General features: G+C 36.9%; 1 pseudogene; it reads right to left on the reverse strand.

The window, feature by feature from the left end:
- Positions 1 to 268: 268 nt before the first annotated feature.
- The window catches only part of LOC149221860 (ubiquitin-conjugating enzyme E2 22-like), a 51,022-nt pseudogene continuing 34,364 nt past the window's right edge, over positions 269 to 16,926 (reverse strand).

The following is a 16,926-nucleotide window of genomic DNA, read 5'->3' on the forward strand; positions in this document are numbered from 1 at the left end:
ACCCTAGAAAAGGGAGATGTGCTACTCAACATTAGATAGTGCAAGCATCTGTAGACAGAGATGTAGAGATAATACAACCAATGAAGAATCAGATAAATCTAATGTGTAGACAAAACGTAAAAGAATGAAATTAAAGGAAAATGTGAAGAAGTTTTGGACCATACTCACTAGGGGAAGTGTAAGTAGAAATTATACTTAAAGCATGGTCAGCTTTACATGGGAAAATGTCTAGAATTATGTAAATAACTACAAAATTGATATTTGAAGATCAATACTCATTTCCTCTGACATGGGTATGTTCAATGTTTCAGTTATTTACCAGTACCCCAATCACTTTGTTAATATTGAATTTAATATCCTCAAACTATTCTCAAAGGATAGAGATAAATATTAGGGTTAACCATATATATCCCAATATTATATGAATAAAGTGTAATCATGTAAATAATTTCCAGATATAGATGAAAAAATATAACATACCTGGCATGCTTTGCATATGCTTCATAGTGTTCCATGACCATCTTCTCAGCTTTTTCATTGAAAGAAGACTCCAGGAATGGTGCTACAAGTAGGCATCTTATGACCTACAACAATAATCCAAAGTTTAGAAAGGGAAATAAATTACTATTGTTTATGGAAGAAATCATGTACTCTGGTCCCAATAACTAAGATCCAAGAATGCATACAAACTATATGAATGTCAATGCCAGTTTACTATTGAAAAGTTGATAAAAAGCAGAGTTCAAACATTAATACAAGGTGTGTTAACTATGCAACAAATAATAATAAAAAATCTTCCAACAATTTTTTTTCTTCTTCACATGAATTCTAGTCAGTTCTCATTGTGCAGTGCACACAAATCGTGTCAAATGTAACATTTTGAATACATTTTTAAAATTCACTTCTAAATCCTAGAACCACAAATAGTTCATCCCTAAGTTTCTTGGTCAATTAATTATAGAATGTTAAAAGTGGCCACGAAAAAAAGATCCACAAGTTGAGAAAAATTCATTGAGTTATGTGCTCATGTGCAACATCAGTTTTCAAATATCACTTAAGCAGTATGAAACAAGTGAAAATCCTGTAGCTCATGTTGTATCAAAACAATTAACACACTACAATGCCATTCAAATAGCTTATGTCCATCTTTAGTTTCCAAATATCTTTTAAGCAAAAAATACGCAACAAGCACAATTGTGTCCAACCAAATGTAACACACTACAATGCTTAATAAAAATTATGATAAATAAGCTAAATTGATAAGTGGATGAACACATACAAGAAGAATGTGTCACAGTCTAAGGGTTGGATTCCAATCCTTCTTCAGAGTATTGACACATATCTCTCCATTGCTTGCAATATTAGGGTGGAAGATTTTTGTGAAAAAATACCCTGTAGTCCAAGCCAATCATTACTATTGAAAGATGCCAAATTTTATTTCTTAGTTTTTACAAGTCATGAATACCCCTTATATACTTGATGATTTAGATAAGCAATGAGTAGGAAAACAAAAATAATGTCCTATAAAAAACTAACCATCTAAAGAAAACATAATATACATTTAAGAGAATGTAACTTGGATGAAGTATCATTATAGGGATAAAAAATTACCTCTGGGAGGAGAGTTTGGAAAATTAGGAGTTAGAACCAGTTTCATTCGAAAAACACCAAAGTCATATGGAATGCCAGCTGCAAGAAAAAACATCAATAAATGTAAATATAGCTCATGTTCCAAAAATCTAGTAATAACCATGCAAAAAAAACGAATTGAGATGCTTCAGTAAACACAATATGAAAAAATGATCCCTTTCTCAAGCATAGAACATCCAAAATATGTTACATTGTTCTCAATTATTATTTTAGAATTTACCCGGTCCTTCAATGTCCACAACTTTGATTGAAAAATTTGTCACCATTCACCACCACTTTTATACCTCCATGAGGTGATTCATCAAGACTCTTCAACTCCTTTGCAATTTCATTTATCACCACGGGTGGGAGGTTCTCATTTTCAGCCCATAACAAAAGATGTATATGTATTTATGTATGAAGATCCACTTCAAAATGGAAAGCATCACAAAAATTTATGCCTGACAAAAACCATATTAACTAATCGTGAGAAACTAGAATCCTACATGCAATTTTCACCACTGTCCAGGATGTTGGGGTTTTACATTCTGTAAATTGAAGACTAACTGGAACTCTGCACCTTTAATTCTACCATTGAGGAGATGAAAGGAAAATGTACTTTCTTGCAGTGATGAAGAAACTAAAATATGCCAAAAATATATGTATTGGTAAAGGCAAAACATAAACATTCACAATATTCCATTTAGTAATAGCTATTTATGTATAGGCAAATGGTAATAGAAAGCACAACAAGGTCCAATAAAAGATGAAAGGCCCCAACTATTTACTGATGTAAGGTTTTTACTTTTGAAAGGAAGAGGGACTTCCTTGTAGTAAAAATTAAACAACTTTATGCCAAAAATCTATGCATGAGGAGAAAAAGGGATAGAAACATTCATAATATGCCAATTTAGTTATAGAAAAACCTCTACTAGAGATAATTGAGTATCTATAATGAGCTAAAAGGCCCCATCATCCATCAGTAGGGTTAAGATTTTTACCATGTCCCACTGATACAATTGCCTGAAATTCAACTTGTAGCAATGGCTGAAAACATCCACTTGCTGATTTGGTAGATGGAACCTCCCTATCTAGCAGGTAAGATGGAATTTCACAACTCTCATTTACCTTGAAGGCTTGAGAATGACAACTTCAGTAAAGAATGTGGAAATAAAAAAGAACAAATAACATAGTCAAGGAATAAAGACCACTGGCCATGAAAAGATAAAGGGGCCACATATTCATTCTTGTCCATATTGACCAATGTATCAGGGTGAAAAATGTGTACAACAAGTAACATAATTCAAAGAAGATCCCCACTAAACATTTGTAGGTTGGTGGTAGTAAATAGTCAAGGTATGAATATGATGCAATCGTGTAGTTTTAGCAGGAAGAAATAAGAAAAGATATGAGGTTGCAAGAATTCGCAGGAGAAGAAAATATTTCTTTTTCTTTCTTTGGGACCAAGGAATCTTCAATTATTTTGCATGAGAAGTCTACTAGTGACATAGTACATGCAGAAGAAAATGGCAATCCTCTATCTAAAGACAAAGGAAGCTTGTGAATGAATGGCATGCTTTTTGTTCAACCCATGGAAATGACATTAGCATTTTCTAGTGCTCTATCTCTCTATGAAAATAATCAATCTTTTCTAGTGCTCTATCTCTGTGTAAAAATAATCAACCTTCTCTAGTGCTCTATCTCTCTATACAAATAATCAACCTTTTCTAGTGCTCTATCTCTGCATGAAAATTTTATAAGAATCAAGTTAAAAAATGCTCAAACAGGAAAAATAAATTCTCAAAATGGTAGCGGAATTGGACTTTAATTCCAATGGTTATACCATTATATCTCCCATGGAAAGGGGGCTTGATGTGAGTGGTTTTGGTTGAATTAGATGAGCATTGTATATCAACATAGCTTAGAATTTGGTACATATGAGCCAATTGTAATTGCATTCATGAATGAGATTCAAAGCCAATTGCCATTGCATTATGGCTTTGTACATTGCTGGGAGATGAGAGATGCTATCTTCTTTTCCCCTTAAGTTTCAACCTTGATCAAATCCTTTTATAGCTTACCAATAGGATAGGAACCATTCTATAGATGTATGATGATGTAAATAACACAAATATATACAACTATATACTTTGGAAATTATTTGTCTTCGATTTTTCTTTGTACGACTGAGTTGGGTCAAGACTACTTCTAACATTGAAAAGTTCATATAAATTACACTACATGCTTGAGAGGTTTGGTTTTCTCCATGTTCCCAAAAATAATTCATGTTAGCATGAAAAAATTTATGTATCCACTAACTAACATTTCATTTGTAAAGAATCTCCTGTATTGTTTTTTTAATCTTGTGTTGGTGAAACTCAATATTTAAATTCCCCTTAAACAAATATTCTAGTTTATCATGGGAATACACACAGGTCTCACTCCCTAGTATTAGCTTACTCAAGTAAGCTAATGAAAATATTGGTTCGATAATGGAAGGCATTGTGAGTACTTAACATGGGAAAGTTGTTTCCTATTTAATCATAGCTTATTATCAATCTATGTCTACAAAGTCACTATAAAATGGTTGACCAATAGATAACATAAAGTTCTCAAGTTTGAGTTTGTCACTGAAGGGATAATTCAAACGTTACATTGCTAATGCATCCCACAAACCTTTGTTTTCAATGTCCCCAATTTTACAACCTTATAGTAAGAAGATTGCCAATTTTGCACCACAAGTTCTGCAATAGCTGAAGGCATTGTAGGTTCATGCTACAAAGTTGGAATATTTGGAACATGCAAGAACTGTCTTCGACAGATACATCCTTACCTGTATACCCTTATATAGCTTTGTGGTGTTTACTAAACCACATAATTTCATGTGTATGTGTTTTACTCTGGAATTTATTTGTACAGTAAAGAAGTGTTGACTATAACAAAAACCTAAAACAAGTTTTGGAATATTTTCCATTTCCAGCTGAGCTTAGGACAAAGCTCACATATAAAATAAATATATTTAATAATAGAATTTACCCAGGTATGTTCATGACATATAAAGGTAAAACACAATAAGATTAAAGAAATTTCCCAAATCAAGTAAGACAAATTAAATCATGGCCATGTTCAAGGAGGCTTGATTACAAGCCTTGTTAGAAACAGGCTACATTTCTAGTATACAAACAAAAATGATCAATTACCATAGGAGATGTTTCTTAGAGACAATGCAAGGGATATTATATATGCTATATCATACATCATTATGAGACTATGAAGATTAAAATTATGATTTAGCATCTATCCTAAAATAGGCTCAAAGTACTAATCCACATGACTGTGTTTAGGGTACCAAAAAATAAATTTCTAAAAGCCACTTAATTATATTGTGCCAAACGTTTGCTACAAAGAAATTCAGTGTAGTTAGCTCAACATTGAGTTCTTTCTTACCTTGTCACAATATCAATCTGTCACAACGTCTTCTGATGTCCTGAACTACCAGGCACCTGCACTAATATAAGCACATGTGGCAATGAAGTGATTGCATTGAGAGGTGCTCTCTCCATCCCGGTGGTTTTTCCAGCACCGCCAAGCCCCACAATTCCTATAACTCTAGTCTTCTTGCTTTGCTGCTCGAGTAACATTTCCCTTTCAAATACTTCAACTTTCTCATCCAATGTTGTTGGATATCTAGACACATGTAGTGCTCTTTTAACTTTTTCCAACACTCCTTCCTGCCTGACAAACAAGTTTCCCTTGCTTGTTTTCTCGTATCATTGCTTGTTGCAACAAGTTACCCTCAAGCCTACGTTTGCTAGGTTGGAGTAGAAGGATTCGTGCTCTATCAACAACGTTGGATCTGGTCTCTTTCCAAGAGTAGCTAGTAGTTCTTCTGCACCCTGGATTTATGGTCCAGTTCCTAATTCATCTCGCTCAGCCCTATTACTCACTTTGTGGCAAACCTATCTGAGACTCCTTTGAATATTGTAACCATGCAAGAGAAGGGAAAAGCTAAAATTGATGGACCTTATGTAATGTATGATCTATTACCCTTTCCTAATGGCTTGAAGTACCAGGCACATGGTCCTCTAATAGTAGATGAGCTTGTCGTGAATCTTACCTTTGAGCTTGTTGGCCCTAGTGAATACTGGGTTGTCCACCCTAAAAACATGCAGCCAAACATTGCCATGTCTGAGTATACATGAGCTTTTTTTAGAGGCCTCACTCTTCCAAACATTGGTAGCTGCATTGTCGCCATTGATGTAGTGTCTCTGACCCATCGTTGAAATGAAATTACGAGTCAGAAATGTGTACAACATAAAGTATATATCAATCCAGCAAGGTAGAAGGTTAGAGTAAGAGGGAGATTGGAGTACTCACCCATTATATGTCTCCATATCGAAACATTTTATTTTTGCAACATCAGTGAGAGCCTTCCTCCATTTCTTGATGGTGTTGGGGTCATATCATGGTTTAGAATCGAACATTGTCTTCTTCTCTAGCGTTTGCAGTGCTCAACCATATACTCCTTTTTCGCCCTGCATTCCCCATCTAAGATCTGAAGGCTTGACACCACCATAGAAGACTAGAATAATAGTTTCCCTCGACTCGAACATGAGCAGGAGCTCATCAAGACACCAATTTGACTCTACATATCGGGGATATGCAGAGAAGTTGTTCGAATGGCACTCTGGATTTGAGGAGTTATATACTCTCCATTTTGCAATTCATCTTCGTCGAGAAACACTCGCAGTCTGTGTTTGTTAAGGTGATCTTGTTGTGTCTTTCTCAAGCTAGAAAGGAAGAAAGGATTAGGGTTCAAACTCAGAAACAAAGAAAGGTTTGGGGTCGAAGAGAGGCTCAACTGCAAACTGCAACCTTTCCCAAATTTTCACGCCCGTGCAACTACGCTGTTCTCGAAATTCTCCAAAACTATGGTGTATTTTTCCTTCCGCTTGGCCAAAAAATCATATAAACAATACCTTAGGTTATATATATTATTATATGGTATATTAAAACCCTTTAGGCCCTCATTCTAATGCCAATATATTATTTTTTTATTTTTCCATTTTTAATGCCCCAATGTGAATGCACATGATATAACATTGGTTTGTCAGTGAGGGCCCCATGGTGTATTTGTGCCATCAAGTAGAATGGTACTAGAATGGATAGGCAAAATATGTATAGTGATCATGGAATTTTAACTTGATATCAATGATTTAAATGATTGTACAAATGATAATATATTAAAAATGGATTTCACTAAAATTTCCTTGGAAAAGGAAGAATATCTTATGAGATATTAAGGCTCAAGATGATGAGGCTCATTTGAAATTTAACGATGTACTTAGATGAGTATACCCACAATGTAAATGGTAAACTTCCTAATAGAAAGAACAAGAAATTATTATGACACAACACTAATAGTACTGATGAGATAACATAGATCCTAGAGGGATGTTGAATAATCTTAATACATAGTTAGTATTCATTGTTTATATAAGTAAATGAAATTAATTCATGATAAGAATGTTTCAAGTGTATTTTATTCTATATTGATAAGTATTGATATGATTCTCATATTAATGAGGTTTCATGATGTGATTTTATGTGGTAATTGGATAAAGTTTTTATGAGAGGTTAATCATGTATATGTGGTGCTTATTTATTTATTTGTTATGATAAGGATGTTGAATGCTCATGATGGATACAATATGCCTAGAGATCATGATGTTATGATATGATGTATATTGAAATGTGGTTCATTTATTATGTGATGTCATGATATATCTTTGATGCAAATATGTTGATGTTATGACTTATGAGGGTATTTTATGATGTGAAGCACATGGTAATCACACGCAATTTTACGACATGCAAGAGCATGAAATTCTTTACTATTTAGAATGTTGTGATAACAATGATGTTATGTTATCAAGATGACATGTAAGGGTGGGCATATGGATTATTTTCTTTGATACTATGATTATAACTAATGCATTGGTTGCATGTTGAGGTGTGATGATTGACAGGAACACCACAAATGGGCTGAGAGGGCTAGTTAAATTATTTGATGATATCTTGAGAGTCCATACTTGCGAGGGAAAATATGTAACACCATATGGGCTAGGTACAAACTCAATCAACACTACATATGTCAGTGGTTCTTTTGTCTTATGTAGCTCTTGATGGATATCTCTTGAGGGGCTATGGGACCATCTTGAGGAGGTCAAGTGTCTGATATTGGATTGGGATGCCGAAGTTTGGTGGGGGTGTAAGGACTTTGATACCTGGGGCTGTGCACCTTAGTGAGTGTGGAGGTAGTGGCCCATCCTTTCAAGATGCTTGGAGTACTACTGCATGGAGTACTAAGACGGGTGCCTGCCTTGGGGTAGATGAGATCTGAGTCATGCGCGATCCTTGGGCTATGCTACAAACCGATGGGACTTATGCTTGGTTTTTGAAAGTGGGAAAAAGGAAACAGATTCCTTGATATTTTCCAGGTGTTGTGGCTTTTGATGCCTATTGGTTATACTAGTTCAATAGAGGGTGTAGGGTAAACGTGAAGCAATAAATAACTAAATAAATAAAATGTTAAATGATTCAACTTAACTTTTGGATGAAGTTCCTTAGAAAGGAGGGAGTACGTAATGTCCCCTAATAACAATAATAATAAAAATAATAAATAATATAATAAAATATTAAAATATAAACAGATAAATGATAAACAATAAAGAAAAAATAATAATGGTAAATAAATAAAAAAATTAAAGAAAAGATAATGATAGTAAATAAATAATAAATAATGAAGATAATATAATAATAAGAAATAAATAAAATATTAAATAACAATACCGGAGTTCTAAATAAATATATATATATATATATATAATTAAATTTATAAAAATAATAAAGATAAGTGAAGTTAACAAAAAGTAAAATAAAATAAGAAAGAGTTAAACTAAGATAACTATAAAAATAGTAAAAATAAGTACAGTTATCAAAAAGTAAAAAGGAATAAAATAAGAAAGAATTAAGTTGAGAGAAATAGTAAAGTAAAACTTAAAATAAAATAAAAATGAAAGTTGCATGTTGACACATGGAATGTGTGCATGTAGACCCCTTTCCATTGTTTGGTCTATTTAATAGACGATAAGGAAGATGAGATTCATCATTCCTTCATCCATTCTCTTGGGAGAAACGTGTTGTGAGACAAAGGATTCCATGGTAGTAGTATGTTGATTGAGGGCTTGGGCGTTGCCAGCTGTAGAACGATTATGTGCAGCTGAGCCTACAGTTGGGTGGAGAGTCGTCCCCAAAACTTTGTTGCGGTTAGAAAGATTCAAATAGCGTTCAACTCCGAAATCACAAGTAAGGAATATTATCACCACAAGTAAGTCATATTTGTTCATGTTTCTCAAAATTATATGTTAATTAGTGGAATAGTTGTGTGTTGATAATTAATCATATAATTTGATGCAATTATTTGTATATCTTAAATCAGGGTTGTTACATATGGTATCAAAGTGGGTTCGACTCTATGTGACCTGTAGGTAAAAGTTTGAGAAAAATACTTAATTAAATTCATCAATAATTTTTCTTGCGATGACAGGGAGAAATTTAATGAAAATAAATTTGAGAAATAAATACAATTTTTATCTTTTTTTCTACAATAATTATTATATAAATTATTAAATAAATATCATTATTTTTAAAATAATTATTATGAAAATTATTAAATAAATATCATTACTTTTATGAACGTAGATAATTTTTTTTTAAATAATCTTTGGACATATATACATACTTTACAATATAGTAACATGGATACTCTAAATACATGGAAACTTAACAAGCTCTCCTTTCCTCTCTCACAAAAATGACAACATCTAAGCACAATTAAGGAGAAAAATGGCAACCAACAATGACCGACCCAATGAGGAAAGTGAAGAATGGATTTATAGTGATGGAGAGGAGATTAAAGATCTACCAAAGGGGGGAGAAGGTCCTTATCCCAAAGGTAAGAACCCTAAAGGTGGGATCAAAGGCTTTAAATGGGAGTACTCGACTAGGTCTTCATACAACAACTACCATCTCGTTGTTCTCAAGGCTTCTAGTAAGAGAAGCTTCTACTCAAATTTTGGAGAAACTGCCTGAAGAGGATTAGCATGAACTTTCCTATCAAAAGTTGCACTGCTAGCACTAGTCACTAGTTAGACAAAAGGTTACCAACACAAATTTTCCTACTAAAAGTAGTGTTGGTCTTGAAAATTAGGTTTTTTCACAAGTTTTTCTAGAATTACTTCAAGACATTAGTTCTCCATCTCTTCAGGGATGTATTGAGCATATACTTCATGATGAATGAGTTTACACAATTTTTTCTACTTTACGACATTTGTGATGACAGTGGCATAAAGGAAGACACTTCGGGTGCGGAGTTGGGAATGTGACAAAATACTGTGTAACAAATTCCCCCTAAAGCATGAAAGTAGAACAAGAAGTGATGGTTGAAGTGATTTATCAGTTAAGGCAAGGAACTTGGAAGACCACTATCAGAAGACATGCAACTAAAACATGATATAATATATGACATCTATGATATATACATATGCTTGATAATACATCTGAATAGGCGTCAAAATATAATACATGAATCCATGGTATGGACGCAACTATCTGTCTGAAAAGGGTCATGTCTATGGATCCACGACATGGACGCAACCATCTGTATGAAAAGGATCATGTCTAAGGATCCACGACATGGACACAACTATCCATATGATAAGGATCATGTATACAATCATGAATATTCAATAACTCCTTACAACTTGGATTTTAACATATGAGATCCAAGTTCATCTCTATCTCGACCAAAGTATGAATCTGGAAATGTGAATAGATGTGTTGACGGTGAACATGGTAGAAACCACCTGATTACTGGTCAATAATGTAAATTGTTAACAGGAAAGAGAGAAACCACCAATAATGACGATGGCCCTCAAGGTACACTGGTACAATCTTCAAGTGTGAATAGGCGAGCTGAATTCGAACACTTGCAAAACATTTGATCGAAGGCCAATGATGCAAGCCTTTTGTCGAACACGAAGAACTTGCCATTGAGGCATGCAAGCTCCAAGGTACTCAAATGATGCTTCTAAATAATCTCCATGGAGAATGAGTTGAAGTTGAGAGGAAGTGATCTGTCGCAGAAACATAAGAGTAACTAGGCGCAGTAAAAGCAGAACAGACAGTCACAACATGAACACAAGATGTAAGGTGGAAACCCAATGTAGGTGAAAACCACCTGCTGCAATCGTCTCTATCTTCTTTTTAAATTAGAAACTTCTTTTTACAATTTTTGTACTGGTGCAGTCTTATACTAGTACGCAGGCTTCTACCTGCAGAAGGCTACAACCTTCTCTCATTCTCCAGTTTCTTCTGGAAGGGAGATACAACACCCTAGCTCTTGTACTAGCTAATATGTTTACTAGTATGTAGGTTCTATCCTACAGAAGGCTTCAACCTTCTCTTTTCTTCCAAGGACCACGTTTCATAAATTTTCAGACTGGATCCATCAATAACAACATTCAATCATCAAATCAACTAATCTCCTTTGCACCAACCACAACTGAATCAACCAATTATTTTGACAACCCTTCAATATGATCTTTCAGAATGTTGTAACTAGAATACTGTAACTAGAACCCAAATCACTACAACAGCGAACAGAAGCAGCCAAAACATATTTTATGAGGTATATTCTACTTCAATGTGTCGAACCTGCGTGCATACACACTTTTCTCAAGACGAAATTGTGTACAGATCTGCAAATCAAATTTCAGATGTATACACTGTTTTGATATGAAAAACCAATGTGTATACGCGCCTTTTCTAAAGTGAACCTGCGTAGAGGTCTATAAATGATTATTTAAACTTTACAACAATTCCAGACTTTAGTTCTACCTGGATCATCATATTTACAAACTACAACATGCGCTAGTTATTCAGATAAATGATCAAATCACATAAAGATACTTCACTTCAAGCCTTAATATCTTGACCCATCATTAGATATTATCCTTTATCAAGTGCTAAGGTTCATCCTTGGTTCAGATCCAGCTGTGCACCATAACCCAATAACCTGTATACTAGATCTTGCTCTTCATCATATATTCAATACTTGAGTGCCTTTGCCTAATGATCTTCTCCTCCTTTTATAGTCTTAGGCCTTACTCAATACCATGGACCAAAAACCACTTAGGACCAATACCTTGGACCAATACCATGGATCAAAATACCATGATCCAAATACCATGGACCAAAACTTAGTTTTCCAACATGTACGCGCCTTTCCTTCTGTGAAAGTGCATGTGTATGTTATACGCTTGTTTTGGTATGCTAACCCGCGTGTACACATAGCTTGGTCAGTGGGGAACCTGCTTATACCTCTCTTTTGTTCATTCTATGAGTCTGAACTGTGATCTGTCATCTGAGTGAGTTGCCATCAAGGACAACACTTGTGTCGTAGTGCAAATCTGTGTCATACAATATTCCCCTTTGTACTTGATGGCAACCCCAAGTCACTCTCCCCGTTTGTCATCAAGGGCAAAGGGTTATGCTCCCCCTGAGTACATGTTGAATTCTCTGATATGTTGAAGTGTGCTAATTGAGCTCCATGATTGAGTCCATGCTCCCCCTGAATATAAGCAAGGTCTGTAAAAGGATGTTCTAAAAGAGGAACATGACTCTATACATACATCATAAATGACCTTCATATCACCAATGACTCATACATACATCCATCTCCTAACCAAGTGGGGATATACCAAGTTTGACTCATCCACCCAACCAAGTGGGGACATACCAATTGTTTATACAAGAGCATTACATCATTCATCCCATGCATAGTGGGGTAACAAAATAGGTCGTTTCATGACCTTTACATTAAAATATATACATGACATATATAACAAAGACCAATTATCTAAGACAAGACCATGATAGTCATCAGCACCATCTATCAATCAGCATCCAGATCAGCAACCATGATCTCCCCTTGAAACTGTTCCAAAAAAAACAACTATGTGAATTTGTACCAAGATCTTCTAAGACAATGCCAACAATGAATTATTACAAGTATATGCTCCCCCTGAACTTGTTCCATATGATCACTATCAAATCTAATCATTTCATATAGTAGAAGAGTTATCAAGGCATTATCATCAATCAGATATAGATCAAGTTATCAACAACTTATGAGAGCCAACATATTTCCACATGTCATCCACAGACTGTAACCATCATTAAGTAGAGTAGATAATTTAGTTAACCATATCAAATCTCTTTCATCCTAAGTCTGGCCCACTGCTTTTCCTCAAACCAACATATATGCGGCTGTATCCACAGAAACCAGCGTATGTATGCAACTATGCTTCATGAAACTCGCATATAGCCACCTTTCTCTAAAACAGATAAGTTTTAACAACAGGATGATGCATCAACTACTCCCATCTTTAACTTTTTATTTTAAGAGAATAGAAATTTTACCTTTTATGACAGCAGGAGTGTCATTTCCAGATGATACCTTCTTTTCCTTTTCTAAGGCATTATATGGCTGAAGTTTTTCTTTGTCACCTGTCATGTGTTTTGAGCATCCACTGTCAATGTACCACTACTTTACTTGTTCTTCTGCATACAATACTATACCACATCTTTCTGTTTGCGGTTCTTTCTTTCTCCATATTTTGGGACTTAGTGAAGTTTTCTCCTTCTAAGATGTTTGCCGAAATTTACTCCTGCATTCAGATTCTTCATGACTGAATTTGTTGTAGATTCTATTTCTTTTCCAAGAAGATAAAAGTTATTGTAGGTCCATTTCATGATCCCTGTCACATTCCTTTGATTTCATGCTTCTCTAGTCATGATGGTATTGTAAGCAACACATTAAGAAGCTTTGTGTCCAAATTTATGACATGAAAAACATTGGCCATTAAATAAGTTCTTGCGATTATCGAATCTACTAACTTGGTGATTGTAGTTTCTATTGATATTCATTCTTGAAGCAGATTGAGTATGATTTACCTGAGGTTGGTTGTAGCTTCTGTTCATCCTTGAAGTAAATTGAGCCTGATATACCTGGTGATCTGCTTTATGCCTTTGCTGACGATTGTCAAAATGTTCACTGCTCTTTGTTGCATCAAGGTAAATTTTAGTGGAGGTTGACGACTTCTGTGCTTGAGATGCTTCTTCAATGTATCCAAGACTGATCCGGATTTAAGTAGGAACGCAATAGATTACAGAGATAACCATAAATACAGAGATGCGATAACCATAAAAACAGAGATGCAGCGGAAATAATACTTCATTTCACTAATGGAGAATACTGAAATATGCTTACAAATAGAAATGACCCAGCTAGGGCGATGGTAGCTTATCTCTGAGAAGAGATGTGTCGGCTACATGCCTCTGAACTGTTCCGAACTGTCTTTACAATGAGGCTCGAAGGCCTATTTATTATTGAGAAACAATGGAAAACCCTTAACATTCCAAAACCTAACCCTAGAAGATGAAAACGCCAAACTATGGGCCCCGTTTGGGTAAATTGGTACATCAACTTCCCGGGGTCGTAACTTTGGCATATGATCTCCGTTTTACGCGCATGATAGCCCGTTGAAAAGATCTTTCTGAGGACTATAACGCAAACAACGATTTTTTATCTAAAAAATCGCAGGAGCGGGATTTCCCAAAAAAACATCGTTTAGGGCCTCAAAACGGCTCCGGAAGTTCAGGACCCGAAAACTGCTAAAAATAGTAAATTGTGCTATAATTAAGGAAACTGAAAATGTCAAGAGGGACAATGGTGGGGGTCTAGGTGGACTTGGCAGGTGGCCACCAATATCCACCTGGATCATTCCTCCCCCCTTAGGAAGCAATGGTCCCCATTGCGTTGAGTTCCTCCATGAGATGGGGAAACTTTTGCTGAACTTGGTCCCTGGTGAGCCACTTGCCATTGTGAAGGAGTTGGCCTGCTTTGACAACTCGATACAGTTGAATATTCTGTTGGCGAGTATTCTTGATCTGTGTGTCCATGATTCGATCAGTTGCAGCTTGTTCCATGCAATCTGGATTTAATTCTGTGGGGGTGAGCTGTTCTGCAATGTCGGATGTATCTAGCAATGGTGGAAAGTATGGCCGAAGGCGGTCCACATTGAACACTGGGTGCAGGCCAAGGAATGGGGGAATGCTGAGTTCAAATGCATTGTTTCCCACAGCCTTAGTAATGGTGTAGGGACCATATCGGAGTGGTCCCAGTTTCCGATAGGCTCCAGTAAGGCGTTCCTTTTGTAAATGCAACCAGACTTTGTCACCCACCTGGAACTTGTGTGGCACTCGATGTTGATCATGTCGCTGCTTGAACTTGGCATTTGATTTCTCCAGAATGTCATGGACCTGCTGGCGAATATGTTGGATGTGCTCAATGAAGCTGGTCGCCTTGTTTGTTTCAGACTGGACATGAGCAGAATCTGCGTGAGTAGCTGCAAATGGCATGGCCACATCAATGGGGCATAATGGCTGGAATCCCAAGCCCACCTGAAAAGGGCTATGGCCAGTGGAGCTGTGAAGAGCTCGGTTGTAGCTGTGTTGAACATAGGGGAGGCTCTCGTCGCATGTGCGTGGATGCTTTGAGTTGTACATGCGCAGAATGTGTACAATCATCCTATTGACAACCTCTGTCTGGCCATCAGTTTGAGGATGGAAGGCGGTGGACTTAGTGAGTTTGGTGTCCAGCATTGACCAGAGACTGGACCAAAATGTACTGAGGAACCGACTGTCCCGATCTGAGATGATAGACTGTGGAATCCCAAAGTGCACCCAAACTCGTTCAAAGAAGAGTTTAGCAGTGGCTTCTGCTGTGATGTTCTTCTTGCAGGCCGCCATGATGGCCATCTTCGAGAACCTGTCGACGACTACAAAAACACAGTCATTTCCATGCTTAGTGGAAGGAAGGCCAGACATGTAATCCATGGAGATGGATTCCCAAGGTTGGCTAGGGGTAGGCAGTGGGGTATAGAGGCCTTGCTTCTTGATGGTCGGTTTGGCAATGGCACAGGCAGTACATGATCTGATGTACTTCCCAACATCCTGTCGAAGATTCGGCCAATAGAAATACTTTTGCAGCACTGCCACTGTTTTCTCGACCCCGAAATGACCAGCAACTCGACTATAGTGTACTTCCCAAATCATCTTGGCACGCTCGCTTGAAGGAACACAAAGGTGACCCAAGTGGCATAACAGGTCGTCCTGGAGGTGAAAATCTGGAACATGCTGACCCTCCAAGAGGTTCTGGTATGTGTGGCCAAATTCCGGGTCGCTTTTGTAGAGCAGTGGCCAATCAGAAGTCTCGTGCCCACAAGAGTTGAGGACGGTGGTTAACGCCATGATTGGTGGTCGACTGAGGCAATCTGCAACATTATTAGTGCTGCCCTTCTTATACTTGATATTCAAATGGAACTGTTGCAGGTATGTGGACCACTTCTGATGGCGATCATTCTACAATTTCCCTTGGGTCTGTATGAACTGTAGGGGTCGGTGGTCTGTGTGGATGACCGTTTCCTTCCCCAAAATGTAGTGCTTCCATTGCCGACAAGCCTGTACAATGGAATACATCTCTTTATCATAAGTGGGATACTTCCGGACCGTGTCTGAAAGTGTTTCACTGTGATATGCCACAGGATGCCCGTGTTGAGTAAGGACTGCCCCAATAGCATAGTCAGAGGCATCTGTCTCGACCTCAAATGGTTGTTGTAAATCTGGTAAAGCGAGCACTGGTGCTGTGCAGAGGCGATCTTTCAACTCTATGAATGCCTTCTGTTGAGATTCAGACCAAAAGAATTTTGCCTTTGCCCCGCCCTTGGTGACTTGACTCAAAGGCCAAGTGATATGAGAAAAACCCAACACGAACCTGCGGTAGAAGTTGGCAAGACCTAGAAAGCTGCGGAGCTCTGTCAAAGTGGTCGGAGGTGGCCAATCCCGAATGACTTTGATCTTGGCTGGATCCACATGCACCCCCTGTTCATCAATAATGTATCCCAGATACTGAACCTGGGTCATGCCAAAAGTGCATTTCTCCAAATTGGCACATAGCTTGTGTTGCCGCAGTGTTTGGAGAACCTGTCGGATGTGGTGGAGGTGCTCTTCCCAACTCTGGCTGAAGATCAGAATGTCATCCAAGTATACCACTACAAATGAGTTGGTGAATGGCCGCAAGATGTCATCCATTAGCCTCATGAAGGTTGCAGG

The sequence above is a fragment of the Pinus tabuliformis genome, chromosome Q (genome assembly GCF_031772625.1).
Source record: "Pinus tabuliformis cultivar Carrire ecotype Pingquan chromosome Q, CPIR1, whole genome shotgun sequence".
Classification (NCBI taxonomy): Eukaryota; Viridiplantae; Streptophyta; class Pinopsida; order Pinales; family Pinaceae; genus Pinus; species Pinus tabuliformis.